The 17,132-nt window shown below is 42.2% G+C and overlaps 1 protein-coding gene across 2 annotated transcripts in view; it reads left to right on the top strand.

Moving 5' to 3' along the window:
• LOC137380494 (hexokinase-1-like) overlaps positions 1–17,132 on the top strand; it is a 447,865-nt gene that overhangs the window by 252,012 nt on the left and 178,721 nt on the right. The window lies entirely within an intron of this gene.

The following is a 17,132-nucleotide window of genomic DNA, read 5'->3' as shown; positions in this document are numbered from 1 at the left end:
CTGAATGTTCACAATCCCCCTGAATATTACACTGACTGTTCACAATCCCCCTGAATATTACACTGACTGTACACCATCCCTCTGAATATTACACTGACTGTACACCATCCTCCTGAAAATTACACTGTCTGTTCACAATCCTCCTGAATATTACACTACCTTTACAACATCCTCCTGAATATTACACTGTCAGTTCACAAACCCCCAGAATATTACACTGACTGTACACCATCCTCCTGAATATTACTCTGACTGTACACCATCCCCCTGAATATTACCCTGACTATTCATAATCCCCCTGAATATTACCCTGACTGTACAACATCCTCCTGAATATAACTCTGACTGTACACCATCCCCCTGAATATTACCCTTTCTGTACACCAACCCCCTGAATGACCCTGACTGTACAGCATCCCGCTGAATATTACACTGATTGTTCACAATCCCCCTGAATATTACACTGACTGTACACCATCCTCCTGAATATTACACTGACTGTTCACAATCCCCCTGAATATTACACTGACTGTACACAATCCCCCTGAATATTACTCTGAATGTTCACAATCGCCCTGAATATTACACTGACTGTTCACAATCCACCTGAATATTACACTGTCTGTTCACATTCCCCCTGAATATTACACTGACTGTACACCATCCCCCTGAATATTACACTGACTGTTCACAATCCCCCTGAATATTACACTGACTGGACACCATCCCCCTGAATATTACACTGACTGTTGACCATCCTCCTGAATATTACACTGAATGTTCACAATCCCCCTGAATATTACACTGACTGTACACCATCCCCCTGAATATTACACTGACTGTTCACCATCCTACTGAATATTACACTGACTGTTCACAATCCCCTGAATATTACACTGACTGTTCACCATCCTCCTGAAGATTACACTGAATGTTCACAATCCCCCTGAATATTACACTGTCTGCCAACCATTCTCCTGAATATTACACTGACTGTTCACAATCTCCCTGAATATTACACTGACTATACACCATCCTCCTGAATATTACACTGACTGTTCACAATCCCCCTGAATATTACACTGACTGTACACCATCCCTCTGAATATTACACTGACTGTACACCATCCTCCTGAATATTACACTGACTGTTCACAATCCCCCTGAATATTACACTGAATGTTCACAATCGCCCTGAATATTCCACTCACAGTTCACAATCCCCCTGAATATTACACTGTCTGTTCACATTCCCCCGATTATTACACTGACTGTACACCATCGCCCTGAATATTACACTGACTGTTCACAATCCTCCTGAATATTACACTGACTGGACACCATCCCCCTGAATATTACACTGACTGTTGACCATCCTCCTGAATATTACACTGACTGTACACCATCCCTCTGAATATTACACTGACTGTACACCATCCTCCTGAATATTACACTGACTGTTCACAATCCCCCTGAATATTACACTGAATGTTCACAATCGCCCTGAATATTACACTCACAGTTCACAATCCCCCTGAATATTACACTGACTGTTGACCATCCTCCTGAATATTACACTGAATGTTCACAATCCCCCTGAATATTACACTGACTGTACACCATCCTCCTGAATATTACACTGACTGTTCACAATCCCCCTGAATATTACACTGACTGTACACAATCCCCCTGAATATTACTCTGAATGTTCACAATCGCCCTGAATATTACACTGACTGTTCACAATCCACCTGAATATTACACTGTCTGTTCACATTCCCCCTGAATATTACACTGACTGTACACCATCCCCCTGAATATTACACTGACTGTTCACAATCCCCCTGAATATTACACTGACTGGACACCATCCCCCTGAATATTACACTGACTGTTGACCATCCTCCTGAATATTACACTGAATGTTCACAATCCCCCTGAATATTACACTGACTGTACACCATCCCCCTGAATATTACACTGACTGTTCACCATCCTACTGAATATTACACTGACTGTTCACAATCCCCTGAATATTACACTGACTGTTCACCATCCTCCTGAAGATTACACTGAATGTTCACAATCCCCCTGAATATTACACTGACTGTTCACAATCCCCCTGAATATTACACTGAATGTTCACAATCGCCCTGAATATTACACTGACTGTTCACAATCCCCCTGAATATTACACTGACTGTACACCATCCCTCTGAATATTACACTGACTGTACACCATCCTCCTGAATATTACACTGACTGTTCACAATCCCCCTGAATATTACACTGAATGTTCACAATCGCCCTGAATATTCCACTCACAGTTCACAATCCCCCTGAATATTACACTGTCTGTTCACATTCCCCCGATTATTACACTGACTGTACACCATCGCCCTGAATATTACACTGACTGTTCACAATCCTCCTGAATATTACACTGACTGGACACCATCCCCCTGAATATTACACTGACTGTTGACCATCCTCCTGAATATTACACTGACTGTACACCATCCCTCTGAATATTACACTGACTGTACACCATCCTCCTGAATATTACACTGACTGTTCACAATCCCCCTGAATATTACACTGAATGTTCACAATCGCCCTGAATATTACACTCACAGTTCACAATCCCCCTGAATATTACACTGTCTGTTCACATTCCCCCTGATTATTACACTGACTGTACACCATCCCCCTGAATATTACAATGACTATTCACCATCCTCCTGAATATTACACTGACTGTTCACAATCGCCCTGAATATTACACTGTCTGTTCACATTCCCCCTGAATATTACACTGACTGTACACCATCCTCCTGAAAATTACACTGTCTGTTCACAATCCTCCTGAATATTACACTACCTTTACAACATCCTCCTGAATATTACACTGTCAGTTCACAAACCCCCAGAATATTACACTGACTGTACACCATCCTCCTGAATATTACTCTGACTGTACACCATCCCCCTGAATATTACCCTGACTATTCATAATCCCCCTGAATATTACCCTGACTGTACAACATCCTCCTGAATATAACTCTGACTGTACACCATCCCCCTGAATATTACCCTTTCTGTACACCAACCCCCTGAATGACCCTGACTGTACAGCATCCCGCTGAATATTACACTGATTGTTCACAATCCCCCTGAATATTACACTGACTGTACACCATCCTCCTGAATATTACACTGACTGTTCACAATCCCCCTGAATATTACACTGACTGTACACAATCCCCCTGAATATTACTCTGAATGTTCACAATCGCCCTGAATATTACACTGACTGTTCACAATCCACCTGAATATTACACTGTCTGTTCACATTCCCCCTGAATATTACACTGACTGTACACCATCCCCCTGAATATTACACTGACTGTTCACAATCCCCCTGAATATTACACTGACTGGACACCATCCCCCTGAATATTACACTGACTGTTGACCATCCTCCTGAATATTACACTGAATGTTCACAATCCCCCTGAATATTACACTGACTGTACACCATCCCCCTGAATATTACACTGACTGTTCACCATCCTACTGAATATTACACTGACTGTTCACAATCCCCTGAATATTACACTGACTGTTCACCATCCTCCTGAAGATTACACTGAATGTTCACAATCCCCCTGAATATTACACTGTCTGCCAACCATTCTCCTGAATATTACACTGACTGTTCACAATCTCCCTGAATATTACACTGACTATACACCATCCTCCTGAATATTACACTGACTGTTCACAATCCCCCTGAATATTACACTGACTGTACACCATCCCTCTGAATATTACACTGACTGTACACCATCCTCCTGAATATTACACTGACTGTTCACAATCCCCCTGAATATTACACTGAATGTTCACAATCGCCCTGAATATTCCACTCACAGTTCACAATCCCCCTGAATATTACACTGTCTGTTCACATTCCCCCGATTATTACACTGACTGTACACCATCGCCCTGAATATTACACTGACTGTTCACAATCCTCCTGAATATTACACTGACTGGACACCATCCCCCTGAATATTACACTGACTGTTGACCATCCTCCTGAATATTACACTGACTGTACACCATCCCTCTGAATATTACACTGACTGTACACCATCCTCCTGAATATTACACTGACTGTTCACAATCCCCCTGAATATTACACTGAATGTTCACAATCGCCCTGAATATTACACTCACAGTTCACAATCCCCCTGAATATTACACTGACTGTTGACCATCCTCCTGAATATTACACTGAATGTTCACAATCCCCCTGAATATTACACTGACTGTACACCATCCTCCTGAATATTACACTGACTGTTCACAATCCCCCTGAATATTACACTGACTGTACACAATCCCCCTGAATATTACTCTGAATGTTCACAATCGCCCTGAATATTACACTGACTGTTCACAATCCACCTGAATATTACACTGTCTGTTCACATTCCCCCTGAATATTACACTGACTGTACACCATCCCCCTGAATATTACACTGACTGTTCACAATCCCCCTGAATATTACACTGACTGGACACCATCCCCCTGAATATTACACTGACTGTTGACCATCCTCCTGAATATTACACTGAATGTTCACAATCCCCCTGAATATTACACTGACTGTACACCATCCCCCTGAATATTACACTGACTGTTCACCATCCTACTGAATATTACACTGACTGTTCACAATCCCCTGAATATTACACTGACTGTTCACCATCCTCCTGAAGATTACACTGAATGTTCACAATCCCCCTGAATATTACACTGTCTGCCAACCATTCTCCTGAATATTACACTGACTGTTCACAATCTCCCTGAATATTACACTGACTATACACCATCCTCCTGAATATTACACTGACTGTTCACAATCCCCCTGAATATTACACTGACTGTACACCATCCCTCTGAATATTACACTGACTGTACACCATCCTCCTGAATATTACACTGACTGTTCACAATCCCCCTGAATATTACACTGAATGTTCACAATCGCCCTGAATATTCCACTCACAGTTCACAATCCCCCTGAATATTACACTGTCTGTTCACATTCCCCCGATTATTACACTGACTGTACACCATCGCCCTGAATATTACACTGACTGTTCACAATCCTCCTGAATATTACACTGACTGGACACCATCCCCCTGAATATTACACTGACTGTTGACCATCCTCCTGAATATTACACTGACTGTACACCATCCCTCTGAATATTACACTGACTGTACACCATCCTCCTGAATATTACACTGACTGTTCACAATCCCCCTGAATATTACACTGAATGTTCACAATCGCCCTGAATATTACACTCACAGTTCACAATCCCCCTGAATATTACACTGTCTGTTCACATTCCCCCTGATTATTACACTGACTGTACACCATCCCCCTGAATATTACAATGACTATTCACCATCCTCCTGAATATTACACTGACTGTTCACAATCGCCCTGAATATTACACTGTCTGTTCACATTCCCCCTGAATATTACACTGACTGTACACCATCCCCTGAATATTACACTGACTGTTCACAATCCCCCTGAATATTACACTGACTGGACACCATCCTCCTGAATATTACACTGACTGTTCACCATCCTCCTCAATATTACACTGACTGTACACCATGGCTCTGATTATTACACAGACTGTACACCATCCACCTGAATATTTCACTGATTGTCGACCATCCTCCTGAATAATACACTGAATGTTCACCATCCTCCTGAATATTACTCTGACTGCAGACCATCTACCTGAATATTACACTGACTGTACACCATCCCACTGAATATTACACTGACTGTACACCATCCTCCTGAATATTACACTGACTGTACACCATCCCTCAGAATATTACACTGACTGTACACCATCCTCCTGAAAATTACACTGACTGTTCACAATCCTCCTGAATAGTACACTTACTGTACAACATCCTCCTGAATATTACACTGTCAGTTCACAAACCCCCAGAATATTACACTGACTGTACACCATCCTCCTGAATATTACTCTGACTGTTCACAATCCCCCTGAATATTACACTGAATGTTCACAATCCCCCTGAAGATTGCACTGACTGTACACCATCCTCCTGAAAATTACACTGACTGTTCACAATCCTCCTGAATAGTACACTGACTGTTGACCATCCTCCTGAATATTACACTGTCAGTTCACAAACCCCCAGAATATTACACTGACTGTACACCATCCTCCTGAATATTACTCTGACTGTACACCATCCCCCTGAATATTACCCTGACTATTCATAATCCCCCTGAATATTACCCTGACTGTACAACATCCTCCTGAATATAACTCTGACTGTACACCATCCCCCTGAATATTACCCTTTCTGTACACCAACCCCCTGAATGACCCTGACTGTACAGCATCCCGCTGAATATTACACTGATTGTTCACAATCCCCCTGAATATTACACTGACTGTACACCATCCTCCTGAATATTACACTGACTGTTCACAATCCCCCTGAATATTACACTGACTGTACACTATCCCCCTGAATATTACTCTGAATGTTCACAATCGCACTGAATATTACACTGACTGTTCACAATCCACCTGAATATTACACTGTCTGTTCACATTCCCCCTGAATATTACACTGACTGTTCACAATCCACCTGAATATTACACTGTCTGTTCACATTCCCCCTGAATATTACACTGACTGTACACCATCCCCCTGAATATTACACTGACTGGACACCATCCCCCTGAATATTACACTGACTGTTGACCATCCTCCTGAATATTACACTGAATGTTCACAATCCCCCTGAATATTACACTGACTGTACACCATCCCCCTGAATATTACACTGACTGTTCACCATCCTACTGAACATTACACTGACTGTTCACAATCCCCTGAATATTACACTGACTGTTCACCATCCTCCTGAAGATTACACTGAATGTTCACAATCCCCCTGAATATTACAATGTCTGCCAACCATCCTCCTGAATATTACACTGACTGTTCACAATTTCCCTGAATATTACACTGACTATACACCATCCTCCTGAATATTACACTGACTGTTCACAACTCCCCTGAATATTACACTGACTGTACACCATCCCTCTGAATATTACACTGACTGTACACCATCCTCCTGAATATTACACTGACTGTTCACAATCCCCCTGAATATTACACTGAATGTTCACAATCGCCCTGAATATTACACTGACAGTTCACAATCGCCCTGAATATTACACTGACTGTTCACAATCCTCCTGAATATTACACTGACTGGACACCATCCCCCTGAATATTACACTGACTATTGACCATCCTCCTGAATATTACACTGAATGTTCACAATCCTCCTGAATATTACACTGACTGTTCACAATCGCCCTGAATATTACACTGTCTGTTCACATTCCCCCTGAATATTACACTGACTGTACACCATCCCCCTGAATATTACACTGACTGTTCACAATCCCCCTGAATATTACACTGACTGGACACCATCCTCCAGAATATTACACTGACTGTTCACCATCCTCCTCAATATTACACTGACTGTTCACCATGGCTCTGATTATTACACAGACTGTACCCCATCCACCTGAATATTTCACTGATTGTCGACCATCCACCTGAATAATACACTGAATGTTCACCATCCTCCTGAATATTACTCTGACTGCAGACCATCTACCTGAATATTACCCTGACTGTACACCATCCCACTGAATATTACACTGACTGTACACCATCCTCCTGAATATTGCACTGACTGTTCACAATCCAGCTGAATATTACACTGACTGTACACAATCCCCTTGAATATTACACTTTCTGTGCACCATCCTCCTGAATATTACAGTGACTGTTCACAATCCTCCTAAATATTACACTGACTGTACACCATCCCCCTGAATATTACACTGACTGTTCACCATCCTCCTGAATATTACAATGAATGTTCACAATCCCCCTGAATATTGCACTGACTGTACACCATCCCCCTGAATATGACACTGACTGTTCACCGTCCTCCTGAATATTACACTGACTGTTCACAATCCCCCTGAATATTAAACTGACTGTTCACCATCCTCCTGAATATTACACTGACTGTTCACAATCCCCCTGAATATTACACTGACTGGACACCATCCTCCTGAATATTACACTGACTGTTCACCATCCTCCTCAATATTACACTGACTGTACACCATGGCTCTGATTATTACACAGACTGTACCCCATCCACCTGAATATTTCACTGATTGTCGACCATCCTCCTGAATAATACACTGAATGTTCACCATCCTCCTGAATATTACTCTGACTGCAGACCATCTACCTGAATATTACCCTGACTGTACACCATCCCACTGAATATTACACTGACTGTACACCATCCTCCTGAATATTGCACTGACTGTTCACAATCCAGCTGAATATTACACTGACTGTACACAATCCCCTTGAATATTACACTGACTGTTCACCATCCTCCTGAATATTACCCTGACTATTCATAATCCCCCTGAATATTACCCTGACTGTACAACATCCTCCTGAATATAACTCTGACTGTACACCATCCCCCTGAATATTACCCTTTCTGTACACCAACCCCCTGAATGACCCTGACTGTACAGCATCCCGCTGAATATTACACTGATTGTTCACAATCCCCCTGAATATTACACTGACTGTACACCATCCTCCTGAATATTACACTGACTGTTCACAATCCCCCTGAATATTACACTGACTGTACACTATCCCCCTGAATATTACTCTGAATGTTCACAATCGCACTGAATATTACACTGACTGTTCACAATCCACCTGAATATTACACTGTCTGTTCACATTCCCCCTGAATATTACACTGACTGTTCACAATCCACCTGAATATTACACTGTCTGTTCACATTCCCCCTGAATATTACACTGACTGTACACCATCCCCCTGAATATTACACTGACTGGACACCATCCCCCTGAATATTACACTGACTGTTGACCATCCTCCTGAATATTACACTGAATGTTCACAATCCCCCTGAATATTACACTGACTGTACACCATCCCCCTGAATATTACACTGACTGTTCACCATCCTACTGAACATTACACTGGCTGTTCACAATCCCCTGAATATTACACTGACTGTTCACCATCCTCCTGAAGATTACACTGAATGTTCACAATCCCCCTGAATATTACAATGTCTGCCAACCATCCTCCTGAATATTACACTGACTGTTCACAATTTCCCTGAATATTACACTGACTATACACCATCCTCCTGAATATTACACTGACTGTTCACAACTCCCCTGAATATTACACTGACTGTACACCATCCCTCTGAATATTACACTGACTGTACACCATCCTCCTGAATATTACACTGACTGTTCACAATCCCCCTGAATATTACACTGAATGTTCACAATCGCCCTGAATATTACACTGACAGTTCACAATCGCCCTGAATATTACACTGACTGTTCACAATCCTCCTGAATATTACACTGACTGGACACCATCCCCCTGAATATTACACTGACTATTGACCATCCTCCTGAATATTACACTGAATGTTCACAATCCTCCTGAATATTACACTGACTGTTCACAATCGCCCTGAATATTACACTGTCTGTTCACATTCCCCCTGAATATTACACTGACTGTACACCATCCCCCTGAATATTACACTGACTGTTCACAATCCCCCTGAATATTACACTGACTGGACACCATCCTCCAGAATATTACACTGACTGTTCACCATCCTCCTCAATATTACACTGACTGTTCACCATGGCTCTGATTATTACACAGACTGTACCCCATCCACCTGAATATTTCACTGATTGTCGACCATCCACCTGAATAATACACTGAATGTTCACCATCCTCCTGAATATTACTCTGACTGCAGACCATCTACCTGAATATTACCCTGACTGTACACCATCCCACTGAATATTACACTGACTGTACAGCATCCTCCTGAATATTGCACTGACTGTTCACAATCCAGCTGAATATTACACTGACTGTACACAATCCCCTTGAATATTACACTTTCTGTGCACCATCCTCCTGAATATTACAGTGACTGTTCACAATCCTCCTAAATATTACACTGACTGTACACCATCCCCCTGAATATTACACTGACTGTTCACCATCCTCCTGAATATTACAATGAATGTTCACAATCCCCCTGAATATTGCACTGACTGTACACCATCCCCCTGAATATGACACTGACTGTTCACCGTCCTCCTGAATATTACACTGACTGTTCACAATCCCCCTGAATATTAAACTGACTGTTCACCATCCTCCTGAATATTACACTGACTGTTCACAATCCCCCTGAATATTACACTGACTGGACACCATCCTCCTGAATATTACACTGACTGTTCACCATCCTCCTCAATATTACACTGACTGTACACCATGGCTCTGATTATTACACAGACTGTACCCCATCCACCTGAATATTTCACTGATTGTCGACCATCCTCCTGAATAATACACTGAATGTTCACCATCCTCCTGAATATTACTCTGACTGCAGACCATCTACCTGAATATTACCCTGACTGTACACCATCCCACTGAATATTACACTGACTGTACACCATCCTCCTGAATATTGCACTGACTGTTCACAATCCAGCTGAATATTACACTGACTGTACACAATCCCCTTGAATATTACACTGACTGTTCACCATCCTCCTGAATATTACAATGAATGTTCACAATCCCCCTGAATATTGCACTGACTGTACACCATCCCCCTGAATATAACACTGACTGTTCACCGTCCTCCTGAATATTACACTGACTGTTCACAATCCCCCTGAATATTAAACTTACTGTTCACCATCCTCCTGAATATTACACTGAATGTTCGCAATCCCCCTATATATTACACTGACTGATCACAATCCCCCTGAATATTGCACTGACTGGACACCATCCCCTGAATATTACACTGACTGTTGACCATCCTCCTGAATATTACACTGAATGTTCACAATCCCCTTGAATATTACACTGACTGTACACCATCCTCCTGAATATTACTCTGACTGTACACCATCCCCCTGAATATTACCCTGACTGTTCACAATCCCCCTGAATATTACACTGACTGCACAACATCCTCCTGAATATAACTCTGACTGTACACCATCCCCCTGAATATTACCCTTTCTGTACACCATCCCCCTGAATATTACCCTGACTGTACAGCATCCCGCTGAATATTACACTGACTGTTCACAATCCTCCTGAACAGTACACAGACTGTACACCATCCTCCTGAATATTACTCTGACTGCAGACCATCTACCTGAATATTACACTGACTGTTCACATTCCCCCTGCATATTACACTGTCTGTACACCATCCCCCTGAATATTACACTGACTGTTCACAATCCCCCTGAATATTACACTGACTGGACACCATCCCCCTGAATATTGCACTGACTGTACATCATCCCCCTGAATATTACACTGACTGTTGACCATCCTCCTGAATATTACACTGAATGTTCACAATCGCCCTGAATATTACACTGACTGTTCACCATCCTCCTGAATATTCCACTGAATGTTCACAATCCCCCTGAATCTTACACTGTTTGCCAACCATCCACCTGAATATTACACGGACTGTTGACAATCCCCCTGAATATTACACTGACTGTTCACATTCCCCCTGAATATTACACTGACTGTCCACCGTCCTCCTGAATATTACACTGACTGTTCACCATCCTCCTCAATATTACACTGACTGTACACCATGGCTCTGATTATTACACAGACTGTTCCCCATCCACCTGAATATTTCACTGATTGTCGACCATCCTCCTGAATAATACACTGAATGTTCACCATCCTCCTGAATATTACTCTGACTGTACACCATCCCCTTGAATATTACCCTGACTGTTCACAATCCCCCTGAATAGTACACTGACTGTACACCATCCTCCTGAATATTACTCTGACTGCAGACCATCTACCTGAATATTACACTGACTGTACAACATCCCACTGAATATTACACTGACTGAACACCATTTCCTGAATATTGCACTGACTGTTCACAATCCACCTGAATATTACACTGACTGTACACAATCCCCTTGAATATTACACTGTCTGTGCACCATCCTCCTGAATATTACCCTGACTGTTCACAATCCTCCTGAATATTACACTGACTGTACACAATCCCCTTGAATATTACACTGTCAGTGCACCATCCTCCTGAATATTACCCTGACTGTTCACAATCCTCCTGAATATTACACTGACTGTTCACCATCCTCCTGCATATTACACTGAATGTTCACAATCCTCCTAAATATTACACTGACTGTTCACAATCCCCCTGAATATTACACTGACTGGACACCATCCCCCTGAATATTACACTGACTGTTCACCATCCTCCTGAATATTACAATGAATGTTCACAATCCCCCTGAATATTACACTGAATGTTCACAATCCCCCTGAATATTGCACTGACTGTACACCATCCCCCTGAATATGACACTGACTGTTCACCATCCTCCTGAATATTTTACTGACTGTTCACAATCCCCCTGAATATTACACTGACTGTTCACCTTCCTCCTGAATATTACACTGACTGTTCACAAACCCCCTGAATATTACACTGACTGTACACCATTCCCCTGAATATTACACTGTCTGTTCACAATCCCCCTGAATATTACACTGAATGTTCGCAATCCCCCTGAATATTACACTGACTGATCACAATCCCCCTGAATATTACACTGACTGGACACCATCCCCCTGAATATTACACTGACTGTTGACCATCCTCCTGAATATTACACTGAATGTTCACAATCCCCCTGAATATTACACTGACTGTACACCATCCTCCTGAATATTACTCTGACTGTACACCATCCCCCTGAATATTACCCTGACTGTTCACAATCCCCCTGAATATTACACTGACTGTACAACATCCTCCTGAATATAACTCTGACTGTACACCATCCCCCTGAATATTACCCTTTCTGTACACCATCCCCCTGAATATTACCCTGACTGTACAGCATCCCGCTGAATATTACACTGACTGTACACCATTCTTCTGAATATTACACTGACTATTCACAATCCCCCTGAATATTACACTGACTGTACACCATCCTCCTGAATATTACACTGACTGTTCACAATCCCCCTGAATATTACACAGACTGTACACAATCCCCCTGAATATTACACTGACTGGAAACCATCCCCCTGAATATTACACTGACGGTTGACCATCCTCCTGAATATTACACTGACTGTACACCATCCTCCTGAATAATACACTGACTGTACACCATCCTCCTGAATATTACACTGACTGTACACAATCCCCCTGAATATTACACTGACTGTACACCATCCCTCTGGATATTACACTGACTGTACACCATCCTCCTGAATATTACACTGACTGTTCACAATCCCCCTGAATATTACACTGACTGGACACCATCCCCCTGAATATTACACTGACTGTTGACCATCCTCCTGAATATTACACTGAATGTTCACAATCCCCCTGAATATTGCACTGACTGTACACCATCCCCCTGAATATTACACTGACTGTTCACCATCCTCCTGAATATTACACTGACTGTTCACAATCCCCCTGAATATTACACTGTCTGTTCACATTCCCCCTGAATATTACACTGACTGTACACCATCCCCCTGAATATTACACTGACTGTTCACAATCCCCCTGAATATTACACTGACTGGACACCATCCCCCTGAATATTACACTGACTGTTGACCATCCTCCTGAATATTACACTGACTGTACACAATCCCCCTGAATATTACACTGACTGTACACCATCCCTCATGAATATTACACTGACTGTTCACAATCCTCCTCAATATTACACTGACTGTACACCATGGCTCTGAATATTACACAGACCGTACCCCATCAACCTGAATATTTCACTGATTGTCGACCATCCTCCTTAATAATACACTGAATGTTCACCATCCTCCTGAGTATTACTCTGACTGTACACCATCCCCCTGAATATTACACTGTCTGTGCACCATCCTCCTGAAGATTACACTGACTGTTCACATTCCCCCTGTATATTACACTGACTGTACACCATCCCCCTGAATATTACACTGACTGTACACAATCCCCTTGAATATTACACTGTCTGTGCACCATCCTCCTGAAGATTACACTGACTGTTCACATTCCCCCTGTATATTACACTGACTGTACACCATCCCCCTGAATATTACACTGACTGTACACAATCCCCTTGAATATTACACTGTCTGTGCACCATCCTCCTGAATATTACCCTGACTGTTCACAATCCTCCTGAATATTACACTGACTGTTCACCATCCTCCTCAATATTACACTGACTGTTCACAATCCCCCTGAATATTACACTGACTGGACACCATCCTCCTGAATATTACACTGACTGTTCACAATCCCGCTGAATATTGCACTGAATGTTCACAATCGCCCTGAATATTACACTGACTGCACACCATCCTCCTGAATATTACACTGACTGTTCACAATCCACCTGAATATTACACTGTCTGTGCACCATCCTCCTGAATATTACCCTGACTGTTCACATTCCCCCTGTATATTACACTGACTGTACACCATCCCCCTGAATATTACACTGACTGTACACAATCCCCTTGAATATTACACTGTCTGTGTACCATCCTCCTGAATATTACCCTGACTGTTCACAATCCTCCTGAATATTACACTGACTGTTGACCATCCTCCTGAATATTACACTGACTGTTCACAATCCCCCTGAATATTACACTGACTGTACAACATCCTCCTGAATATAACTCTGACTGTACACCATCCCCCTGAATATTACCCTTTCTGTACACCATCCCCCTGAATATTACCCTGACTGTACAGCATCCCGCTGAATATTACACTGACTGTACACCATCCTTCTGAATATTACACTGACTATTCACAATCCCCCTGAATATTACACTGACTGTACACCATCCCCCTGAATATTTCACTGATTGTCGACCATCCTCCTGAATAATACAGTGAATGTTCATCATTCTACTTAATATTACTCTGACTGTACACCATCCCCCTGAATATTGCACTGACTGTACATCATCCCCCTGAATATTACACTGACTGTTGACCATCCTCCTGAATATTACACTGACTGTTCACATTCCCCCTGTATATTACACTGACTGTACACCATCCCCCTGAATATTACTCTGACTGCAGACCATCTACCTGAATATTACACTGACTGTTCACATTCCCCCTGTATATTACACTGACTGTACACCATCCCCCTGAATATTACACTGACTGTTCACAATCCCCCTGAATATTACACTGACTGGACACCATCCCCCTGAATATTGCACTGACTGTACCCGATCCCCCTGAATATTACCCTGACTGTCACAATCCTCCTGAACAGTACACAGACTGTACACCATCCTCCTGAATATTACTCTGACTGCAGACCATCTACCTGAATATTACACTGACTGTTCACATTCCCCCTGTATATTACACTGACTGTACACCATCCCCCTGAATATTACACTGACTGTTCACAATCCCCCTGAATATTACACTGACTGGACACCATCCCCCTGAATATTGCACTGACTGTACATCATCCCCCTGAATATTACACTGACTGTTGACCATCCTCCTGAATATTACACTGAATGTTCACAATCGCCCTGAATATTACACTGACTGTTCACCATCCTCCTGAATATTCCACTGAATGTTCACAATCCCCCTGAATCTTACACTGTTTGCCAACCATCCACCTGAATATTACACGGACTGTTGACAATCCCCCTGAATATTACACTGACTGTTCACATTCCCCCTGAATATTACACTGACTGTCCACCGTCCTCCTGAATATTACACTGACTGTTCATAATCCCCCTGAATATTACACTGAATGTTCACAATCCCCCTGAATATTGCACTGACTGTACACCATCCCCCTGAATATGACACTGACTGTTCACCATCCTCCTGAATATTACACTGACTGTTCACAATCCCCCTGAATATTACACTGTCTGTTCACATTCCCCCTGAATATTTCACTGACTGTACACCATCCCCCTGAATATTACACTGACTGTTCACAATCCCCCTGAATATTACACTGAATGTTCGCAATCCCCCTGAATATTACACTGACTGATCACAATCCCCCTGAATATTACACTGACTGGACACCATCCCCCTGAATATTACACTGACTGTTGACCATCCTCCTGAATATTACACTGAATGTTCACAATCCCCCTGAATATTACACTGACTGTACACCATCCTCCTGAATATTACTCTGACTGTACACCATCCACCTGAATATTACCCTGACTGTTCACAATCCCCCTGAATATTACACTGACTGTCCAACATCCTCCTGAATATAACTCTGACTGTACACCATCCCCCTGAATATTACCCTTTCTGTACACCATCCCCCTGAATATTACCCTGACTGTACAGCATCCCGTTGAATATTACACTGACTGTACACCATCCTTCTGAATATTACACTGACTATTCACAATCCCCCTGAATATTACACTGACTGTACACCATCCTCCTGAATATTACACTGACTGTTCACAATCCCCCTGAATATTACACTGACTGTACACAATCCCCCTGAATATTACACTGACTGGACACCATCCCCCTGAATATTACACTGACTGTTGACCATCCTCCTGAATATTACACTGACTGTACACCATCCTCCTGAATATTACACTGACTGTACACAATCCCCCTGAATATTACACTGACTGTACACCATCCCCCTGAACATTACACTGACTGTACACCATCCCTCTGTATATTACACTGACTGTACACCATCCTCCTGAATATTACACTGACTGTTC

Source organism: Heterodontus francisci, chromosome 20, assembly GCF_036365525.1.
Source record: "Heterodontus francisci isolate sHetFra1 chromosome 20, sHetFra1.hap1, whole genome shotgun sequence".
Classification (NCBI taxonomy): Eukaryota; Metazoa; Chordata; class Chondrichthyes; order Heterodontiformes; family Heterodontidae; genus Heterodontus; species Heterodontus francisci.
This window is presented reverse-complemented; position numbering and strand designations above follow the sequence as displayed.